Consider the following 25,083-nt stretch of genomic DNA (forward strand, 5'->3'; position numbering starts at 1 on the left):
GTGTTACAATTATTTAACTCCATTGACATTTCCTTGACCTTTTTCGGGAGAGAAGATCAAGCTAAAAATGAAAACTGAGGAAAAGACAGAAAGGTCCAAATGTAGTACAAGCCCCCCTATTTTTGGCAAGTTTTCCAGCACAGCACCCAAGGGGTTGATCCCAGCCAGAAGAACACTTTGGCAAACAGAAGTCTTAAATAGCAGACACATCTGCTGTGAAATTTTGGCTGTTGATAAGCCAGAGAGACCTGGTTAAGGACCAAGTAATTTTAATGTCTGCTGAAAGACATATATTTCTGAGCTGGTTTGGGATCTGGGGTATTTCACTGTCAAACTGATGATCTAACAGTAAGGGTGTACAAGAGACAGAGATTTCCAGCATTACTGTAACTTACTGAACATTGTAGTATAATTATTAATAAAACAAAGCGCCGTGATGACTTGTGAAGGAATGTGGTCTCAGTTACCATAACGCCCTGGGGTCATTTAAAGAACACAGTATTATTCAATATTCGTGTGGAAAAAATTCCGAAATATTACAATTGCTTGTTTTGCAACAGCTACATGTGCTACATAATTTCTTTATAATGCTTATTTTGCTCTAGAGGGAAAGTCTATGTATTACTTTATACTTCTCTAGTACCCTGCACCTTAAAAATCAAGCACTTGCCAAACATTTATGAACTATGCTTCCTAGCCTCAAAATACGTACTAGGAGGCAGTGTTATTGTCTCTAGTTTTCATGGAAGATAAAGTGAAATATTTACGATTAACCACAAGAACATTGTTGTCTTGATGAACTTAGCCTCTTTGGTGCATGAGTCATCATTTTGTTGAATGTGCTGTACCTAAAATAACGTAGCTTTAACTCCTGCCTGGGGGTCTTACTGGGGTATAAAAAACAATAGCTGGGGAAGAAACCTGTAGCAGAAACAGAAATATAGGTCTTGGGATTTTCAGCATCCAGCATTTCCTTGAACAAGATGACTCATCTTCACTTTACTGGATAGTTAGTCAGGCCTGTTTAATTTTTAAATGTACAAGTACGGTTCTTTCTTGGAAGGTACCTTGAGGTTAGACAGTAGCAGTTGTTGCAGGGGACGCAGACACTCCCCTTTAAAACTACTGTTCATGACTTTGCTGGAAATAGCTCAGTATGGTGTAGAGCTGTGAGTCAAAGGATGCTCTGTTCTGGCCACACTTCTGCCATTCTCTTTAGTGAATGCAAAAAAGGCTGGGATGCTTGAGGCCTTTTTGCTTAGGTGATCAGTGTCAGATAGACTTGTAAAAAGATACAGTTCACCTGGGTTTCATTAGCAGAATGAAAAAGGAGCTTACCCAGCTCTCCTGCTGGGAAGGGCAGAGCTAGTGCAGAAGGCCACCCTACAGTTCCTGCCCACGATTTCTTGGCCGTTTTTTTCAGTAAACACTCATTTTTGGAGTGCTTTCATTGCTCAGTAGGTTTCTCTCACTAATGAGGGAGACTTAATAGGCAGGAAATCTAGAAAAAGAAATAAACCATGTCCTCCAGCATTCAGTCAAAGTGAAGGGATCTCTAGCCATGAGAAAGAAGGACCTGCTTTTGCCTGGCTTTGTTTGCTGTATCCTGGACCTTAGTTATTTCTAGTGGATTTTATTCCATGGGTGTTTCAAAGGAAATTACTTTTTGCATGCTTGGGAAAGTCTTGCTCTTGACCAAGTATAGCTTTGTCAAGGTGTATTAAGAAGTAAATAACATAACAGGGTGTAATTATGGGCTTTTGAAAATTAAGGCAGAGTTCAAGTAGTGTTATCCTGTTGGTGGGGGATGGGAGGGCTGAGGAGAGGTGATCAAAGGGCTTGACTGCTTTGGGCAAATCCAGTTTATTCCTGTAGGATTACACACTTAAGTATTTTGAAGAAAACTTTGTTTCCTGAAGAAATACAGAAGTTGCAAGTATTTAACCAGCTTGACATCAATGACATCTTTTTGGCTCTTGCTACATCTATGACCACTATTAAATGTTTTTCCCCATTCCCAGGTATTGATGCTTTGTACTTTAGTCCCAGTTAGATACACTGTAGCCTACCCACAATAAATTTGCAGAAAACGCTGGGAGATCAGCAAATTGAATTTCTATCACCTCCACAGCTAAAATAACTGTAATAGTCTCTTTGAGATTCTGTACCTGCTGTATACCTCTACATTTCTAACACAGTGTTTAAAAAAGAGACTTTGAAACACGATCCTTGCTTTGCAGAAAGCACTATAATTATGCTCTGGAAAAATGAAAACCTGTACCTGGTCATTACCTTTGACCATCCCCCAAAGGGGTGCAACAGATAAAACTACAAGACTTCCCTCTCTCACACTCACATGAGCAACTAGCCGAAGAAAAAAGATGCGTGAGCACTCCACCCCTTGTTATTGTATAAGCTGTCCTAGTACACCTAGCTTTCTGCCAAGTCAGAGAGGACACTTCTGATGTGATATTTCTGCAGCCATCAAGGATTTCACAGGCAGCGCTACACGCCATGCATTGGCTGCCCAGATCTTCTGAAACATTTGCAGGGGCAAGGGCTCCTCTCTGAAAGAACAGTCCCAAACATCTGATGTAAAAGTTTGTTCATGCATTTGGTAGTCAGAGTTTTTCTACAATGTCTTCCAGGCTATTCATTAAAACACAAGTATCTTTTACAGAGTCAGCATTAATGGAGCAATAAAAGTAGAGTATGTGCTCAAATGCCTCATAGCTGTTTATTGACCCAGTTGTCAGTGCTGTTTTCCAAAAGAAGATGGCTGAAATGCTGCTGGAGCTGCTGCAGTCCATCTGGTGAGTGGGGAGTTGCAGAGAAATACTACCCTTCACTGCCAAGACTAGTAGATGCGGTATTGCAGTGTAAGTAATAAAGTCGTGCCTGAGCAGTTCCTCTGGGCTATTTCATCAACATGACAACGTTCACCTGATTGAAACAGGGCAGAGGTACTTAATGAGGATCTTCATGAGGTGCTGGACCTGTGCCTGTCAGGAGGATTAAGTCAAAGAAAAGAACTGGGGCAAACTGCTGACCTGTGCTTTGGCGGAGGCTGATTGCAAATTTGAAGCAGGAGAGAAAGGGCCCAGCAGCCCTTTCAAGCTCTGGGAAAAAGAAACACAAGCAGAAAACACTTGCATTTTATTTGGCCCTCAGCTGCTTGGAGGAGGCCATATGATGGAATGAGCAGGAGGAGAATGAGTTCATTCCCTCTGAAGGGGCAGAAAGCACGACTCTTCATACAGGGAAAGGAGGAGCTCTTATTTTAACTTGCTGAGAATAGCCAAGGAATCTAGTAATTATTCTGGCCAGGTTTATGCTACAAGGACATTGTCAAGTACTTTATAAAACAGATTATAAAACTCTTCAGCACTTCAGCACTTTCTCTTAAATGCATGAAAATAATTCTTCCATTACCAGTTGCAGCCTTCACCATTTGGCAGCAATCTGTTCCTCCTCCCCACTTTAATTTCTATTTAAAAAATGCCATTACACATACATTACACATTGAATCTGTTCTTCAGTGGCTTGTAAGTTCACCTCTGCCTATCTGCTCCACAGAGAACCAAATTTCAGCATGAAGCTATTACATCTAGATGAAGGGAAGAAAAAAAGTGGTAAAGGGAAAGGAAATTAAAATGTTAGTAACAGAATTGCATCTGTTTGAATACTCCCTTGGCCATGATCATCATTACAAAAGCTGACATGATGCAGGAAAGATTATTGCTTAAATTACGTGCTTTACACCTCTGAAGGACAGGTTGTCAGAATCACATTTAGCAAACAATAACTTCAGCCACAGGAGCTAATGGGGGGAGAGGGTTGATGACAGGGCCACAGGGTGATTAGGAAGCAACTGTAAATGGGGGAGTTTGTCTTCCATGAGGAGGAGTGTGTCCTATGCCAACCTCCATGTGTCTGTGTGTGTGTGTATGTGTAAGGGGGATTGGAAAGGAGGGATGCAGCTCCCTTAGCCTCTTTTAGTAAATCTGTCACCACCAAGTGAACTGAAAATGAACTTCTGGTGAAAGGGCAGTTTCAGAGAAGGGAGAGTTACTTCTCTATTCGCAAAGCCCCTCACCCCATTTTTATCCCAACATGCTACTTTATTGTATAAAGTTTCCCAATATAGGGATCAATTCCGTGTCCTTTTTCACTGTTGTGACTTCAGTTGTGTTCTTTCCCACTCTGCCATGGCTCCAGGGAGCCTGCACTGGGTCCCTTCTCTGGTCTGCAGGAATGGCATCCTTTGAGACACTGGATCTCAAGCTTTTACCTCTCCCAGTGTAGAAAAGCCTGATTCTCTCAATATTTGAGTCAGTCTGGGTTTTCTGGGTCTGCACAGCAGTTCCTGGGTTTCTCTTGGGAGCTGGTGGCAGCTTTCTTCAGGCAAGGTATTTATGAGGAACTGCCATCTGCACAAACACAGGGTGGGGAAGGGCTGGCTAAGAAGCAGCTTTCTAACAACAACAACAACAAAAAAGGATCTGTGCTTATTGTGGAGCACAAGCTGAATGTGAGCCAATAGTGTTGCGAAAAAGGCACTCTAGGAGGCATATTGTCTGCACAACACATTAAGTGGTCCTTCAAGTCTTCTTGAAGCTCTTGAAACCTCAGCTGGAGCACTAAGTATTTGGGATATTGTAATTAAGAAAGGATGTGAACCAGTTGGACAGAGACCAGAGAAGAACACTGAGAATGATCAGACCTTGGAAAAAAAAGGGCTTCGGGAGGATGACTGAACAGGGGTGGCTTAGCCTAGAAAGCAAGAAAACTAAGGGGAACATGATAACTGTCTTCAATGTATCAATCGAATACGGAAGGGAATAAAAAAAACTTTTTATGTGCTACCTATAAGAAATAAGAGGTCTGTATTGCAGAAAGTGAGATTAATTGAGACAAGAGCAAAAGCATTCTCATTGCCAACAGTCATAAGTCTGTGGAATAATTTATCCAGTAAGTGTGTAAAGTCTTCCCCAATAAAAGTATGTATAAACAAACATGTTAAACAGACACTGATGAGAATGACCTTATCTACTGGAATAAATGACATCTCGAATTTCCTTCTATTCCTATTTCCTATGTGTCTTTGTTTTTTTCATCTTAACTATAAGAACAAAGCACAGTAAAAAGATGGGCTTTTCAAAAATTCCATATATATGCATTTCATATTACTGTCTGCCCACGCAGTGTTGGAAAGGAAGGTACGCCCAAATTCTTCAGACTGCTCTAGCGTGGATCATTGTATACCGATCTGAAAGCCTTCCTCTTGGAAAGAGAGAGAGACTTTTTATCTGACCTGGGTCATTAGTTCTGTGAGTCCTTACATTTTTAAATGAGTTTAGTAGGCTGAGTGAAAAGTCAACTTAAGCTATGGCTCTCCCGGAATTTTCTTGTAACCTTCAAGTTTTCCCTGCTAAGTGTCTTTTCCTCATCTTGTGATGAATTGTAAGGTCTGCTAGAAAACACACAGGAAAGGAAGTCAATGACTCTTCTTTCCTGTATTTTTTCCTTGATTATTTATATATAAGCTGTACAGGAAATCTCCTACTCACTGAAACAACACGCACTGCACATAAATCACAGAACGTAGCCATATATGTCTCTAAAGATTTTTGAAATGTAAAGATTTTTGAATGTTACTACAAAATCCACACCATCTTACATCTGACAGAAACTGCAGACTAACCTGTTAATTTCTGCCTTATTTCCTCTCTCTAAATGTGTCCTGTTTAATTGAATAAAGACTACCCTGAAGGAAAGCAAATTATAAGGGCAATTTTTTTCCTCTATCAAAATAATTTCTCAATCTAGCCTTTAAAACATAGCAATGCAAATGAATAAATATGACATTTCTTCAAATGAATTTAATTTATAGAAAATAAGTCAAGTAGATTAGAGGGTTACTGTCAGGTCAGTTCAGGCTTACTGTTCAGCTTTTGTGGAAAAACTAAATGTGACAGGTATAACCAACCTGTTGCAAGTTGAATCGTTGTGATATCTCTATTTAGTTCTGACAGTAGCACGTCTCCTCTAAGCCTTAAAACCATATTATGCAACTGAATTATGTTGTGTGCAAATCACTTACTTTTAACTTCATAGCAATAGCACTTGTAATTTACCTTCTTTTTAACGTATAATTTTTAGAGCAAAGGAGATCAACGGAGTTATAGAAAATTGTATTTCAAAATATGTTGTTAAGTTCTACTTACCTATAATACCAATACAGTTGAAAGTTTGTTTAAAATATGCACTGATTTCTGAATCCATTTTCTGCAAATCAGTCCATCCAGAGGACACACATCAGCCAGGTCCCACACAGGAGCTCCCATGTAGTCACTGGAAAGAACAGGGTATGTCCAGGCTTGCCTGCCATGCTTTGGTGTGACAAATCTCCTTCCAAATGTTCCCAGTTTTCCTCCATTTTCTACAGAAGGTAAGCTCCCAAGTCTGAGTTAGTTATCTCTCAGGTGTCCTAAGTCAGGTGAGAATAAATATTTCGATTGGTACCAAGCAGTCTGATTCTCAGGAACTAATTATGAAGCAAAAACATTTAGTATCAGAAATACTTGTTTTCACTAGGAAAAGCAGAGTAGTCAGAGCCAGGCTTTTCTCAGCAGTGCCCAGTGACAAGAGGCAATGGGCACAAACTGAAACAAATGATATTCCAGCTGAACACCAGAAAAAAATATTTTACTGTGGGCTACATTTAATCAGTCAAGGAAAAAATTTTTTTACTTTAGCTAGAGTGTGTGATATGCTTTAAAATCCCTGGAGAGTCCAGACTATTAGGAGTGAAGTTATCATATTTATATACTCTGTAAAAAAGCTCAACAGTCTAAAGAGGTAAATTTAACTGTTTACAGAACATCTTTTTTAAAAGCAAACAACTATAGCACCCACCAGGACTAAACGTGTTTCTAGCAATTTCCTATATAGAAAGGATTATTTGTACTTCCCAGTCTATAGGTATCTTTACTTAATATTATGTATGACCATTTAGATAAACAGGGGAAATCTAAATGAGAAACCAAATATTTCCTTCCTAATTTTTGCTTCCCAGTATTTATTTTGGAAAAAAAAATCTCGATTTTTTTTAAGACTTGGAAAACTGTTTTCCATGGAAGATAACTACATTTAATGCAGTCCCTTAAAATTATACTTGTTTAAAGTAAATTAAGCATGGTCAAAATTTCAGACTGAAGTTTCCATTTGATATACGTACAGGCCAGAAACATTCTGCAACATTTATTTCTACTCTGTCTGGTACAGTGCATGTACTTTTTCTATTTTGGGGAATCTAAGATAAATGTTCATATTAAAAAAGCAATTTATTAACCTCCAGCCACTTTAATTCAAAAGAAGCAACCAACACCTTATCAAAATCAGATATTAAAAGGCTACTGGAAGTTCATGTTGATGCATTTGTCTGTAACAGAAGACAGTTATCAAACTTCTTATGTACCACAGAGAAGTGAAATGATATGGAAGACCTCCAAAGTTCGAATTAAATTTTAGGCATATTCTGTGACCTGTTCGGATTTCCCAGTTACAGTATTTTAAGGAGTATTTATAGAGGTAGACAGGATGATTGTTCTTATAGGAAAGACTCAAGAGAGAAAATATGGCCTCTTAGGAAACTAGTAATTCACACTCTGCAAACACAGATGAAATCTATGCAGGGATTCTGATACAAATCTCTGTACACAGCATCAAGGGTTGGCTCAAGATGATACAAAACAGCTATCTGGAAGGACTAGTTACTATGAGGATGTAAAATGTATATGTGTTTGGTCAAAAGTGCATACATTTGACAGTCTGACAAGATGAGCCTTATACATACAAATTCTGACCCTGCAGTGTTTATTTATAGCACTTATCACAACCTTATTTAGTAGGACAACTCACATATGTAAAATTTGTAGTATGATAACTGCAGGATGTGCATTTCCTAAGACAGCCTGACAAGACACTAGTTTCACCCTTGATTTTCTGACCTCTTCCCTAAGCTTAAAGAGTTCTTACTGCTTTTGATTTATCACCTTCCAAATCTGCAACATGTTTCAGTCACAAAAATAATTTTGGAATGTAGATATTTATTTAAAAAGGCAAGATAAAGGAAAAAGATATATTATTAACGGTACTTATCCGGAACATTTTGCCATGAAGGAGCAAATGCTTCCTTAAATAAGCAAGTCTGCTTATTTAAAGTGCCCTATCTTGGAGTAGGAAGTTCCAAAAAATCATGCAGTATTCCTACATGGTTCGTTCTGTGATCGTCTGACAAATAATAATTGTATAGCATTTAATTCTCTAAATTTTTAAAAGATTTACATGAGTTCTTTAAATAAATACAAAATTTAAAATGGCGAGAGGGGTTGCTTCTAGTCATTCTTAGTACATAGCTGCATCAGTAACGTTTATTTCCTTCTTATAAGAGTATTCACTAGTGCCGTTAATAAGCACTAGAAGTACATGGCTTCACAGAGGGCAAATCATGCCTGACTGATCTAGTGGCCTTCTACGACGGAGTGACTGCATCAGTGAGCAAGGGAAGAGCTACAGAAGTCATCTATCTAGACTTCTGTAAAGCCTTTTATACATTTCTCCACAACATTCTGGCCACTAAATTGGAGAGATAGGGGTCTGATGATCGACTGTTAGATGGATAAGGAACTGGCTGGATGGCCACATCCAATGAGTTATATAGTCTATGGCTCAATGTCCAAGTGCAAACCAGTAACAAGTGCTGTCCTTCAGGGGTCTGTACTGGGACCGATATTATTTAATTTCTTCATCAGTGACGTAGTGGGATTGAGTGCACCCTCATCGAGTTTGCAGAAGACACTAAGCTGAGTGGTGCAGCTGATTCACTAGAGGGAAGGGAAGCCATCCAGAGGAAGCTTGACAGGCTTGAGGAGGGGGCCTGTGCAAACCCCATGAAGTTCAACAAGGCCAAGTGCAAGGTCCTGTGCCTGAGTCAGGGCAATCACCAGTACCAATACAGGCTGGGGGATGAAGGGATTGAGGGCAGCCCTGCAGAGAAGGACTTGGGGATAGTGGTGGACAAAAAAATTGGACATGAGCTGGCAATGTGCATTGGCAGCCCAGAAAGCCAGCTGTATCCTCGGCTGCAGAAAAAGAAGCATGGCCAGCAGGTCGAGGGGGGGTGATTCTCCCCCTCTACTCTGCTCTGGTGAGACCCCACCTGGAGTACTGTGTCCAGCTCTGGGGTCCCCAGCACAAGAAAGACATGGACCTGTTAGAGCTGGTCCAGAGGAGGGCCACAAAAATGGTCAAATAGATGGAGCACCTCTCCTGTGAAGAAAGGCTGAGAGAGTTGGGGTTGGTCAGCCTGGAGAAAAGAAGCCTCTGGGGAGACCTTATTGTGGCCTTTCAGTATATAAAGGGGGCTTATAAGAAAGACGGAGAGAGATTTTTTACCGAGGCCTGTAGTGACAGGACAAGAGGCAACAGTTTTAAACTGACAGACGGTAGATTTAGATTGGACGTAAGGAAGACATTTTTTATGATGAGGGTGGTGAGACACTGGAACAGGTTGCCCAGAGAAGTTGTGGATGCCCCACTGTCCTGGTTTCGGCTGGGACAGAGTTAACTCTCTTCTTAGTAGCTGGTACAGTGCTGTGTTTTGGATTTAGTGTGAGAACGATGTTGATAACACACTGACGCTTTAGCTGTTGCTAAGTAGCGCTTAGCCTAAGTTAAGGACTTTTCAGTTTCCCATGCTCTGCCAGCAAGCAGGTGTGCAAGAAGCTGGGAGGGAGCACAGCCAGGGCAGCTGACCCGAACTAGCCAGAGGGATATTCCATACCATGGAACGTCATGTCCAGTATATAAACAGGGAGGAGCTGGCCGGGAGGGGTGGATCATGGCTCTGGCATCAGTCAGCGGGTGGTGAGCAATTGCATTGTGCATCACTGTTTGTTTTTTTTCTCCCCCCCCCCCTTCCTTTTTTGTTGTATTCCTTTTCATTACTATTATTAGTATTAGTATTAGTATTAGTATATTTCATTATTATTATTGCTAATATTATATTTTACTTTAGTTATTAAACTGTTCTTATCTCAACCCACGAGTTCTGCCTTCTTTCCTGATTCTCCTCCCCATCCCACCGGGAGCAGGGGGAGGGGAACGGGGAGTGGGGGAGCGGCTGTGTGGTGCTTGGGGTTAAACCACGAAACCCACCCCTGGAAGTGTTTGAGGTCAGGTTGGACGGGGCTTTGAGCAACCTGATCTAGTGAAAGATGTCCCTGCCCATGGCAGAGGTGTTGGGCTAGATGATCTTTAAAGATGTTTAAAGAATCTTCCAACCCAAACCATTCTGTTATTCTATGGTTCTATGATTCTGTGATTCTAAGTACTCACTCATATCCTTAATTTTCAAACGTGCTCATTAGCTTATGCTCTCCATTTGATACTTGTGTCATCTTAAAAAACACTTCTCAGAGACTGGGGAAAAACCTTAGATGCCCCTCTTGTTTATATGCAGATGGCACGTGCCCTAAATCACACTTAGGAAGATTGGGACAAGTTCCAGAAAAGTAGAAAATGTTCAAATGGAGCAAAAAAGTCTGAGTAGAAGACAGGGAAGGGGACAGAAATAAAATACGTTCATTCTTGGCATAGTAAGAGTTAAATACCCTGCATCAGTTATGCCTTTTTGCATTATCTGAGTAAGTTTTTTAATGATAGGACTTTATGCTTATAGATTTGCTGCTTTGGGTCATCTCAGAGATTCACAATGGGAAAAAAAGAAGAAATTATTGTTATATACTTTTCATAGTCAGGGGAATACTGTGATGGTTTTATTGATCATTAATCAATTAATATTATCAGTTTAAGTAGTATGTTAAACAAACAACATAATTCAGTCAGCACCACTGATACCAAAAAGTACAAAATGATCTCGCAGTTACCTACTCTGACTTTTGCAACATGTGTTTTAAATTTATATATGTAACTGAAAGGAAATGAGCACGTACTCCAGAGCACAAAGTAAAATATTTCTCCAGCTATAGTGATGCTCTTTATATTTTTTTCACAGGTAAAATAGAATGGAGTCATCTAAGAAAAAAACAAACATACGGTCTCTGTTCTGACGTTTGCATAACAAGAGTAGACGAGGAATTAACTCCTGAAATTCATTTTTAGAAGTGAAATCGTTGGCAGAGCAGTATTGGCTGCTCAAGTCTCATTATTCAGATGCTACCACACTATTTGCTTGCTTGATCACTTTTGAAGCACACACAGAAAGTGAGCTCTGATGTACAGGGAAGGTCCTTGTCAAGAAAAAGGTTGTTCTCAGTGCTTCTTCTCCTTTTGTAAATTATAGTGGCTTTGTTCTGACTGAATCCAGTCTCAGAGACCATCCAAAAAGAAAAAAAAAGATGTTTGTGCTCTTTCCAAAGTAGGCTCTGGTAAAACTGACAGGAAAGAGAATGAGCATGGAAGTAGTAAGAACAGCCTGACTGCTCACTCTGAGCATGGCGTATACCCAGTTCACTCTTCACCAGGTTAAAATCCAGGACCTTTACTGGAATTTTTCTTGCTACTCAGTTCTTGCATGACATGGAGGCCTGAGATATCTTTTGTTCTATGGGAGACAGCATTCTTACTGCAGGTTTGTGGTTATAATCTAATCTGTGAAGTGTTTGTCTAAAAAAGAACATCATGGCTTCTTTTGCCATTGAAAATAGGAAAAAATCCTGAAGAAACCCCTGGTATTCAATTGTAAGCAGAACTGATTTTCTTAATCCCTTGGCTGCACCGCTGCATCTCATCCTGTTGTTGGTAACAGGAGCTGCACCAAAAATAATATCCCCTTCATTGTGCCAAACTGATACTGTCCAATGCTTTCAAAAAGCAAGAATATCACCAAATAAAATAGATTTCTGAGAATGAACTGGTGTGAAGTCTTGATCCACTTTTAAACTAGTTTTGCACATTGAACTTATTTAAGTACTGAAAGCTGGTTGAAATAGTGCACTAACTTAGAGATGACAGGAGTAGCTCCTCCCAGTAAACTGTAGCGCAGTCAGACCACAGTCTCTGTCTGATGTGTAAATATTCACCATTTTGGTAGGTGGTCTGTTTCTAATGCTCATAGCATTTTATTTCATCGCATGGAAACAGTAAAGTTGTTAACTGATTCTTTCTTTCACCTCTTTCTGTGGGTCAGGTTACATTCATTACCTTTTCTATGTGTCAAAGTTTCTTCGTTTCTTTTTTACTGAAAACAAAATTCATAGGACTCTAGGATCATGACTCCCTTCCATACTTGAAAACATTGTGAGGGGTGCCTAAGCTATTTCAGGTACTCAAAATACCTTTGTTAATGTGGTGCTGTGTCCCAGCAAATTACTTTGAGTACATGCCATCTGGCATAGCTCTGCTCTGTCTGAACCTGCAGCAGTATCTCTCCTCTGCTGGCCAGGTCAACAGAAATGGTTTGGTACCGTCTCAACCATCAGTGGGGTACAGTGTAGAAAACCTTGAATTTGATTACTTAGCAGCCTTTCTGGCTGCTTTAATGATTTAGCAGCCTTAAATCATTAAAACTCACTTAGGCCTGTCTGGTGGAATTAACAAAAATTGAATTAAAGATAGGTTGAATATTAGGAGCATTTCAGATCAGCCTCTCCTTTTTCTTCAGATTTTAGTGTCAATTGCTTGGCAGAAAAATCTTTAGACTTGCAAAGATGACGAGCAGATCTCTTTACAATTGGATTTTTTGCATGATAAAATGTTAAGAGAGTTTGTCTTCTTTCTTCACCTGTGTCATGAAAAAAAGGCTTGAAATTGATGAGAGAGAAAAAGAGGAAAGCAGGATAAGAGAAAGAGGGGAGAAACCCATTTACCTAAGAAATACCAAGTTGTTCTGTGGTCATGAAATCAGTGTCTTGTAGCTCAGTTAAACTGAAGTTGCTGGCATAGACCAAGCAGAAGGGGAAACTGAATCTCAGCTGCCCCTGTTGCAGGTGGGTGTTGTCACTGCTGGGCCACTTGCCAGTCTGGGAAATACATCTTCTCCTCTCTGCTGTTGAGCAGTCATTCCATTCTGGGTGAATTTGGCTCATACAATGCTGCACAAATTGATTCTGACACATCTCTCGTTTTGAAGAAAATTTCCTTTTATTTGTTTTTGTGGTCAACTGTATACACATTTTTTGATCCAGCAACTCCCATGAAAACTATTAATACTGCTACACCAGCCAGCCAGAGTAAAAGTGTCTATCCGTGATGGAAGAAAGCTATTGAGATGTCAACAGGGATTCAACAAAATGGAGAAAATGATGGAATTGTGGCTGAGATCCAATCTATGGAAAACTAATTACATGTGAAACCATTACATAAGGCATATGTTTCTGTTCATTTCCTTTGTGTACCAAGTCAGTTTGACTTGATTGTAATATTATGAGAAGGCTTTTATCATCTACAGCACAACTCACTGTAGGGCTGAGATTAGAAAGTGGTCTTATAACAGTTCAGTGAAAGTAATCTGTGCTATTGCTCACTGGAGAATGCTGTAATTTTAAGAAAAATGCAAAGTTCAGAGGTCACAGTTCCAGGAGGGTGGAAGAAATCGCTCTTAGCCTGTTTGCTCTTGCCTTTAGCTTAGGAAGAGTTATGGAGAAGCCTGAAGTAGTCTACCTACTGAGACCAGGGCAAGTACACATCTAAAATACTTGTAGACCACCCTACTTTTGCCTTTTGTACAAGCATTCACATCTGTGCTCTCTGTTTGGGAGGAACAGATGTGTAGAATAATTAATACAAGCCCAAAACAGTAGGAAACACCCCTTGATCTTGATTGGAAACACCAAGTGCAGCAGCATCAGAATATGCAAAAGTGGTTTGTAGAGCAAAAAAAAAAGAACTGCCCTTCAGCCGCTTTCTCCAGCAAACATTTCCTGCCCCTGAATTTCTTTCAAGAAAGAACTTTTCTCTAGTAAAAGTCTCTTGACAAGATGTCTGGTCTTGTAAGGCAGGAGAAAGAAAAAAAACTGAGTTAAGAAAAATGAATTAATGGAACGAATATTAATTCTCACCAAGACATTCTGTCTATTACAAAAACACAATATAAACATGTAATTAAGCATGAATATTGTGACTACATGAAGAAAAAGTAATGACATATCTATTAAGTTAGATAATTCATTCCACAGATCACACTCAGTTTCAGCTCTAGTTCACTTATTCCAAAAAGCCTAATATAAGCTTGATTTTATGCAGTCAAAACATCTAGAGGACCCACAAAGGGAGGAAAGGCATGTGAACCTATGTGTACATATTGGTGGTTTTGCAGCTGCTTACTTAATTGTTATATGCAAGTCAGGTGCAGAGGCAGAGTATTTGCCTAGTTGTGGGGTACTTGGTTTCAAGATATGATATCTTAAAAGCCTAAGCATACGGTAAATTCTTATATTATTTATATAAAATGGATTATTATATGCAGAAAGTTTTAAGTTTAACAGTTTGTATGGGATATATTTGTAATAATTCATGATTTTTTTAAAAGCAGTTTGCAGTCGTCTTTTGTACTTTCCTTGACTAATTTGCTCATTAACAGATCTCTACTTTTACAAGGCCTCCTCACATTGCAGCTGCAACTTAACCTACAGAAGTACTTCCCCAAATCTTAAAGGGGAAAAAAAAAAAGCACTTATTCTGCCACTAATTAATTCACATGTGGAATTCTCCAGATGCCAACACCATCTCTTTCATCCCAATAGCATCTGAGGTTAAATGCTTTTGGGCAAAAAAGAGACCTTACCTCAGTGTCTTTAAAGCGACTGCTTTTTAATTATAGGGATGATAGACCAGTTCCCTAATTGAGCAAAGTTTCCAGCAGGTATGAGCTCCCAGGATGGCTGTTATGATTACAACCCTCACAATTTTCCTTTCAGTACTGTTCTTGTAAACAGAGATCTTGATCAGGAGCAACATTGGACATTAAATATCTCATCTGGTCACTCACTGACTGGCTAGTCCAGAGGGGCAGAAAGTGAATACCCTGGTCCCAGATCAACACTGATTACCCACCTTAGAGACAAATGAAGGAGAAATTCAACACCCTTCTGAGGTGTGTGTGATGTTTTAGATGGTATGAGCGATGGAACAGTTTTTGTACAGCCTCTGCAACTCACTGAAGTCATGCAAAAATATGTCTTTTCTGTGCAGTGAGGTATAAATTAGATTAAAACTTTTATGGCAATGTTTCTATGGTAAAGCAATTTACTGTTCTATGAAAACGCACAAAAGTGAGGCATCTGCTGCTAATGGTAAATTTACTAGTGTGCTACTTTTTTAATGCACTGATTATTCTAGTCAAGCATAATTAAAAGCTCAGCAATCATCAGCAAACAAAATATACATCTCATATGAAGAATCTGGGACAAATATTTAAGAACAACTACTGCTGGGGTTTTTGTTTGGTTTTCTTTTTTTTTGTTACACCATTTATGCCATTCATTCCAGTTACTCATTTGTTTTCTATCTCACTGATGCTTGAGTAATCTATGTTTAACCAGGTTGTTTGGAATACTGTGCTCATTTGAACAAAATGGGGCAATTAAAGTTGGTCTGGTACATTGTTTCCGAACTGGAAATATTCCTGTTCATGTAAGGCAGTGCACTGTGGTTCTTAAAGTTTCCAAGTGATAAAGAGTAGACTGCAACAGGAATTTTCACAGCAGATGCAGCTCTCCTAAACAGAGACAGGTAAGGAACTAGCATGTACACTCTCAGCGCCATGATATAGAATTGATGAGGTATGTACAGTTGCTTAAACATTAACATGAGTCCCACATACATTCTTTTAAAATCAAGTCTTATTATCTATAATTGTTCAAGTGAACTTCAATGAAGCACACTGTGAAATTGATTTACTAGCATTTACTATTTAATTCAATCTAGACTAAAATTTTAGATAGAAAAAGGGAATAAATGCAAATAAAACAAATAATTGTTGCAAAACATTCCATTCAGATGAGAAAAGATTACCCCACAATTTTAGCTGGAAATGAATAATTCGTTCCAACACTGAGGAGAGCCTAGTGTTTCATTAACTACTGATTTGTGGTGATCTAATTTGGGAATTTTATTTTCTAACCCAGATGTTTCCTTTATTACACATCTCTACTTTGTTACGGGCAGGGAAGAAAGAGCAGATGGGAAGGTGTTGTCCTATCTCCAACACATGTTCAGAATTTAGTCTCTTTTATTTGTCCATTGCTTACAATTCTAAAGTCTTCAGATCTATTGTATGTTCTGCTACGTCTCCCCTCCTCCTTTTGTCTTCCTCATTCTCCCACCAAAAGCAAAACCATCTAAGCAAAATCCTTCAAATTACGACAAGACTATATACACACTGACATTAATGACAAACCCACATACACAAATATTGAGTAAGTTTGTTCCAGTGAAAAATGATTAAAAAAAAAAAAGAGAAAAAAGGTTAAATTAGGATCTTAAAAAAGCTGCTGATTAAAATGAGCTAGTACATAACTTAAAGTTAATTCTAGGTGTTTTGGTTTTAAGTATCTAATGACTACAGACTTGTGCTAGAGTAGTGTGCCTCCAGCATGTTACTTGCTGAGGTCTGGGTTCATCTCATCCACATGTAGGTATCTAATTGAACCACAGATGTTAGGAACCAAATCACCCTTTGCTGTCTCCCTCCCAGGGAGGGCATGAGTGAGGGTAATTTGGCCCAGCCAAGATCTGGTGGGAAGAAACTCCTGTATTGACGGAAAAGGAAGAGCGGTCTAGCTGGTTGAAGTGAACCTGGTCAGACAACCCTTTTCAGAAAAATTTGGAAAGCAAAGGGCTGCTAACAGTACCTTTCAGCTGTCCCTTCTATTCTCACTATGGTTGTAAATCAGGAACTCAACAGAGCTGTGCTTACGTAGAGCATGGAAGATAATAGCATGATGTGGACTTCTACATATGAGCATTTGCACTGGTCAGTATTTACAAATGCAAAGCCATACCTGAGGAAGAATGAGAGGCTAGAATTTCTTGCTTTTAGTTAAAAGGAGAAAAGTCTGGCCGCCTGAATTCTGAAAGAAAATCCATCAGTTCTTCTGTTCTTGCAGGGCAGAGCAGAGTGAATTAAAACCAGAAGTCAAAAAATCCATAACACCTTTAAAAAAAATCAAAGAATTAGTTTAAAAAATTGTTTATTGATGAAAGTTTCAAAATACTGGTAAGGTTTCATTTCAGTATTAGAATAAAAATTTTAAAAATTTCCCCTCATATGTGATTTCCAGTGGATTAAAATGTCTGGCAGAAAGAGATTGTGAGAGAAAGAGTTCTTTTTCTTCCCACAAAAATGAAGTTGTGAAAAGGAGATTTAAATTTCACCTTTCAAAGGTTTAATCAAAATTAGGACATTTCTCCTTTCGTATATGTACATATAATCTTTCAACTGTTTTCCATAATGAAAAAAGCTGATGGAATGTTATATGTCCCTGTTTTTTTGAAGCCAGATACACCACAGTAATAGGCTTAGTCTGGGAGCAGCGTGTAGAGTGGAGAGGCATAATGCTGTGCATTAACCTAAATCCTCATTGACATTCCACTGTGCTACTGCCCGTATTACCTACTAAGTCTCTTTATGCACTTCTAAAGACTTTATAGTGAGGTTCTCAGATTGCTCTGTGTAGCAAACGTTACAGAACAAGGTTTTAAAGTGTGGGAGATAAGGGAAAGGTTAGAGTGCCTTTTTCAATACCTTTCTGCTTTTACTCACACTCTTTTTTTCACATGTACCAGAGTTCTGGTGATAGTATTTCTACAATGGATTTGGGTCTTCCTCGACCAAATTTAAACACTGTTAATGAGGAAATTCAACTTACATGTAGTTTTGTCCAATGACCTAATTAGAAAAAATAATTAATTAATTTTATTCATATAATATATAAACTGTAGTCATTTTAGCTCTATTTTTGATGCTGTTATTAAAGAAGTGGATTTAATGGGCCAGCAAAGGGGTCCATTATTCTATGGACCTGCCTATTAAAGCATCTGCACTGTCATGAGATGATGGGAACGCCTGTACAGCTTTGCGGGCTCCTTATGTAGGTTAAGGAAGCCTATCATTCCCTGAGACATTTTTGTTACAGTGTTGTGTTGCTGATGGATGGGGACTAAATGTGGTACTTTTGGTTAAAAACCATCTGAAGTTGAAAGCAAGGTACAATTCCTCACAATAGTATAGATTTTCAACCTGAGGACATTAAGGCCATTCAGATCTGGATCTTTTATTGTATTTTTCCACAACCCCAGAGGACTGGCTTACATTAAGAAACAACATGAGGATGGAAAAAATGGCTACTTTTCAGGTGAATATTCTACTTACTTGACAGCTCTGTGGAGTCTAGCAAGGCAGCTATTTGATGTCACTAAAAATGCTGCCCATGCTACTTTTAGACGGTACATAGCTGCCTTCAAGTCTTTTCTCCAACAGAGTAAGAGGAAGAGACTGAGGAAGAACTTGGACAGCTTAAGTCTTTCTGCTTTGGGGACTAACTGTTATGTTCTGGCCAGCAAGTTCAGTTCATAGCTCTGGGGTAGGTGCCAAGGATCAGGTTCTTAGGGGCATCTTGGGCCCTAAAATATTTTAAGAAGTGGGTAGACCATAGGGCCTGTGGTTAGCATTGTGGTGCTAAGGTAGTGCTGGTACTGAAGAAAGCCAGAGCTCTGATCCTGGGACTGTTTGCCAATACCCAATGCTGCAGAGCAGAGAAGAAGATATTTTGGCTTGTAAAAAATGTCATCTTCTCGTTGGTATTCACATCTCCATATTTTGTCCAGGTGTCTGTGTACCTGCCCAGTCCTTCCTCACAGACTCACAAGAATGCAAGTGGTGACCACAGTACTGCTTTTTTATTCCACACCTTGGAGGTGAGAATGTGGGAGATCCAGACATGTACCTCCTTCTCTGTCTGGAGGCATCCTGGCACCAAAAAGTAATGTATGAGTAAAAGTGATTACTCTCCCCATCTCCTCCTGAATCACTTCTTGTTAGCATGGATTACATAGATGTTCACTGGGCTCAGAGGAAGAGGAGTGAATGGATGAGCCTGTTATGAAGGCTGTCACCCAACAAGGACAGAGCAATGTTTCCATCCCTTCTCCCCTGAACAAAGCCACGACTAACTCAGGCATATTTTCATTCACCACACTCTGTCTAATCATGCTTACTGAATCTGGTCTCCCAGTTAAGGAAGATGGAGAAATGCATCATCTGTGAATCTTGGTAGAGCTTAGGCCTATTTACTGAGCATTTATGGACATGCCCCGCATCAGATACTCAACCACCTCGAAGAACAGATGTTGTGGTTTAACCCCAGCTGGCAACTAGGCACCATGCAGCCACTCACTCACTCCCCCAACCAGTGGGATGGGGGAGAAAATCAGGAAAAAAAAACCTCGTGGGCTGAGATAAAGACAGTTTAATAGGACAGAAAGGAATGACAAACAATGATAATGATAACAATAATAATAAAATGACAATAATAATACTAAAAGAATTAGAATATACAAAACAAGTGATGCACAATGCAATTGCTCACCACTTGCCGACCGATGCCCAGTTAGTTCCCGAGCAGCGATCCACCCCTCCCGGCCAACTCCCCTAGTTTATATAGTGGGCATGACATCATATGGTATGGAATATCCCTTTGGCCAGCTTGGGTCAGCTGTCCTGATGGTGTCCCCTCCCAACTTCTTGTGCCCCTCCAGCCTTCTTGCTGGCTGGGCATGAGAAGCTGAAAAAACCTTGACTTAGTATAAACACTACTTAGCAACAACTAAAAACATCAGTGTGTTATCAACATTATTTTCCTACTAAATCCAAAACATAACACTATACCAGCTACTAGGAAGAAAATTAACTCTATCCCAGTTCCCGTGGATGATAAACAGCACAACAGGGAGCATATACTGCAAGTAAGGTATTACATCACGCACCTTTAAGAACAAGCACACCAACTTTGAGAGCGAATACATCAACATTGTGACCAATGACTATTGAACTAATATAATGAATGTTTATAACAAATTTGTTCTAATGCATTCCAGTCAGATATGTCATTATTTCAACCCGTTGTGCCCCACGTTCGGCGCCAAAAAGAACATGACAGCTTGGCAGCCTGTAGGCCTTAATCATCTCCTAGGCCAGGCAATCATTGCAGGGGAATTTTAAGTATCTGCATTTTCAACAGGGTACCCAAGGTGGTGACTGGGCCTCTTGTTTCCCCCGGTTCCCTTGGCAGTCCTGGCCCTACACCATATGTGTCTCCAAAATCACACTATGCAAACACTTTTGCTGCTGTGGTACTGCTTGTTTTTACTAGCTTATTTTGAAAGCATTCCATTTGACTAAATCACTTGCTTTAACTCCCAAACAATGAAAAATTATTAACTTCATTTTTTCACTGGAGGCCAATCTTTGCTTATATCAAGGACAGTTTTTCCGTTATGTCTATGGGCAGCTCCGTTAGTCTTGCTATTAGTGGCAAAACAGTCCTTTTTCCCATCTAATACTGGATCATTTCTGGTCTCCCCTTTCTCTCACATGAGAGTTCCTTATTCTGGAACAAAGAGGAAGTCAGTTACAGCTGTAACTTCACATATTTCCAATCTGTCACCCATTATTTTAGGCATAGGCAGTAATGATTGACATGTATTGTATAGTTCTATAGATTAAAGGAATTCTATTTCTGCTTCCACTAGAGCAGCAACTTGGTTACATTTGTAGCATTCTCTTCTTGCAATTATATCCTTTCTTTGGCTTAGAGTTAAAAGAAATGTTTTGCAACTATCTTCAGGGGGACCAATTCACCCACCATAGCTGAAGATCCAGATTCACTTCACTTTTTATTTTTTGTATACAGTGAATTTGATAGGTCCGCTCAATGATCCATTTGTCTCATGTCATGGTTAGGCTAACTGCTATTGTCCTCACCTTGTGCACAATTAGAGTAGGTCCATTAAGGGGTCAGTGGATGTGGACCACTGATGTTAGCACAGCTGAGGACCAGGTCCAGGAAATTTGTGAAGAAGCTATAACCATAACACCATCTCTTTAAAAGAATGCAGATAAATAGGCATGTGAATAGGATCCATACGCATATTTTTACTTTATGTATGTGTGTGGGTTTTGTATGCTGTGATTAACTCCTCCCTCTTGGAATACATACGTGTTATTTCTTTTTAAAATAATCTGAAAAGTGATTAAAATTTCTGGCTTGCCATGTAACATATTACCATACAGTGACATATGTCATTCATCACTAAATTAAAAAAGCTACTTCATCATTTTTTTTCAGAGTGATCTCATTACCATTTGTGAATTGATAGCATAGAACATTTGCTTTGAAGACTTTTTCGTGAAAAAAAGTAACGATCATGCCTCTAGTCTACCAGTTATACGGGTTCAAAACTATACTGACTAATGGTCCTGATCAGGAGTCTGCTGTGGGATTTTTCCTACCATTGGCTTTACCAGTCTTTGGAACAAATCCATGCGAGTACACAAGGAATGAATTTGGCTCAAGACACATAAACTGTTTAGAAACAAACTGTTGCTTTAAAAATTTTGTATTATTACTACTAGTATTGCTTACAGGATTTCTACTTATTTCAAAAAGCATAGTTTACACTTCTTGGACTCTTGTATACTCATTTATCTTTCACATCTGATCTCTCACATTGCTTACATAAGACAATAACTTTCCTGTTTACCTTTTATTAAAAAAAAATTAAATCCTGAAGATGTGGTTTAGACCAAAAGAAGGAGCAAGATGGTTAATAATAATTTATTCTTCCCTCCAAAGATAACATTTACGTGAATGTTAAATAAAATGATCAAGTCTGCATTTGCGTGTCGTGCTTCCTCTCCACACTGAGCTGTCTTTCTTTTTCTTTCTTCTGGTGCAATTCCTGGATCAGTTTTAACGTAGAAACAGAAACACAAGATGACCATGATATTTCTGGCAATACTTCCAGACCAACTGGAGCAAGAAATGCCTAGACCCATCCTCCTCAAGCCCATTGGTTGTGAAATTTTCAGGGTAGTTTTGCAGACACAAATGCTTGGATAAAGTAAATAAGGATGTGTCCACGTTTCCCCAGTACCAACGTTTTTGTTTTGTGGAATGGTGCCCTACTCAGACTGGAAGTCTTTCCCTTCCCCTTAAGCAGGTACTGCTCTCTTATTGTTGAAAATTATTGACAGAATCTGTCATATGATCTATAATGATACTGGGGATGTGGAGATAGTTGCTTTAACAAGTTAAAAGAAGCTCAAGAATATTTTATATCTCTTACATGAACATCTTGTGCACACCTCCTCTCTCTTTTTAACCCTGGTCACACATAATTTGGCTTTAACACATTGGCAGGTATGCACTTATTAAATATAAGCATCCTTCAAATATAGCTTCCCTTACTCCACAGTCTATCATCTCAGACATAGCAATTCTGTGGTTCCCTCACTTTCAATTTCAGGAGAGGCAAGTTACAGTGCAGACAAATTTCACAAGTAAATTCCAGGTCCTGGAGGCTATCACTTGGAAGCCTAATATCCATTAGGCTGATTAATCTATTTCCATTTCTTGCTTTTTGGCAGAGTAATACAAGTTCTTGAGATGAATAGCCATGACATCTGGTTTGAAATAAAACTTTCTAACCCACCTATTCCCTTAACAGAGAAGCTGGCAATAACCTTAGGTTATCATCTGTGAACAAACACTGTCATGTCCAATACCTTGGACATCACATCTGAGCTTCCATGCAGCTCTGTGACTGCATGGAAGTGATACTTGTTGAATAGCTTTATTTTTGTGGCACTTAAAAACCACCCAGGCAAGGACTGTGTTATGGCAGATGCTGTATACAATATAGGATTATGCTTTGAATATGCCCCTAAGGATCTTCTGTTTAGTATCTGGCCCTTATCCACCCTTAGATGCTTAGCCAGCCAGAACCAAATATGGAATTCATCTCCTTATTACTAGCCTTCTCTCAAGTATTGGAATTTGGATATATGCTTATTCATTGAGCAAAGATACATGAGAAATGGAGTGTAAAATGAATTAATTGAAGCATGCTGTTGAACATGGAAATAAACCGCAAACCTTCATAACTTCTCCTGAGGGACTGAAATTAAAAAAAAATTAATAAAGAAAAAGATCTTTTTCAAACATGATTTTCCACATCTTAAAAATAACAACAAGCATCTATGTCTACAGCTGTGATTTGTGCTTTATGCCAATGGGAATATTCTGGATGTACTCAGCTCTGAGTACGTCTTGTGACAAAGGGTATTTCATTGTTATATATATTGTCAATATTCTTTAAAAATTTGAGAATTATTTATCTTAAATACTTTCTATATTCCTCATCAAGGAAAAGGAACATTGAAAAATAAACTGAAACATGAAGCATAGAATGTATTTTATAGAGAACTTTAAAATCTACAATCTGAATAACAATTCAAGAAAACTTGAATCTGTTTTTTCTATTTACTATTGATATTAAACATTTTTTTAAAAGGGAAAAAATTGCTTTCATCTTGATACCATCCAGATGTTGATTAAATAAGCTCTTACGTCTTGTTATTACTTAAATTTTATTTAAATTTATTTTAACTTAAATGATCCTCAGTGATATTGGAGGTATAATCTATGAAATGCGGTAGTGGGCTGCTACCTGTATGAAGTGCAGGAAATGTTTGCATCTTTTGTTATATGACTTCCAGAATGTAAACTAGCTGATGGAGTATGAAATAATCAATATAGGCAGGAGACTATCTAGGAAAGATGTATGTGATTCCCTTCCAACCTGAATTATCATATAAACCTAGGAGTCTAAGAATCACACCTCTTCTCCTTACATTTGCTTTAGCCAAGCTCAGTGATTTATTTTTATATTTAAACTTGGCAGAAATAAAAAATAAAACCCAAAATGACTCAAAGGGAGAAACCATTTTAAGACGAACCATTTTAACAGAACACATGGATTAAGGAAGTACATCAAAAAGAGAGAAAAAACACAATGTGTTGGATTAGAAGTGGTGAAACAGTGTAAAAAAATTTTTAAAAAACATTTCAATCTAATTAGATGCTGGGTGTGGCTTCAGCCTGTGCAGAGAGTTTTATTGTTCAGTAACATTTGTGAATAATCTGAGAAAACTTTTGTTCCTATGAATGTTTTCAGACAGCAGATTCCAGATCTGTAAGTCATGGTTTTGTCTCAAAATGTGTTCCAATAAACAGGGAACCAAAATTTGCTGTGGGTGGAGCAGCTGTAGAGCTTGGCTCCTCCAGTCAGGAAGCAGAACCAAAATCCTGTGGCATGGCACTTGGAGAGCAAATATCAAGGACCTTACTCAAAGGATGTCTATGTGTACATAATGAAGTCGTAAGTTCAAACAGACCAGCAAAAAGACAACAATTGCTCGTTAATTTTGAATACCTAACTTCTTTGTAATAATAATTTCTGGTTATTAATAAATTAATGTTAAATGCAGACAACATTGTTCTTATTTTTCTTTTCTCTTAATGCCCAGTCAGTTCAACTCTGCCAAAAGCATAATGCAGTCATTGTCTAGACTGGCTATCCTGTATATTAAAATCCATATGCCCTGCACTTACTTAGAAACATATCTATTCTACTTCCCTTTAGAGGCTTTTGAGAACATAATCACAATACAGTTAACAAAAACTAGAAAATTTAAACAAATTTGTTATTTAAACAAAACAGAATTGAAAAACAATGCCAATGTATGTATGCAGACATAAATGGATAAAACCATCTAAATTTTATAGAGTTAAATCTAAATTTAAATATTTGAATATATGACCTATAATGCTGATCACTCAATGCCTTTTGTAGCCCTGAAAACTAATGACTATCAAACAGGGTCCTTAAATGGAAATATCACTTGGGAGAACTAGCACAATGTTAGGAGGATAACGTTCATATTAAAAGCAAACAAAGAACGTGACAAAAGAAAAAAAAAGGGGGAATCCATTACCT

Source organism: Gymnogyps californianus, chromosome 1 (genome assembly GCF_018139145.2).
Source record: "Gymnogyps californianus isolate 813 chromosome 1, ASM1813914v2, whole genome shotgun sequence".
NCBI classification, from domain to species: domain Eukaryota; kingdom Metazoa; phylum Chordata; class Aves; order Accipitriformes; family Cathartidae; genus Gymnogyps; species Gymnogyps californianus.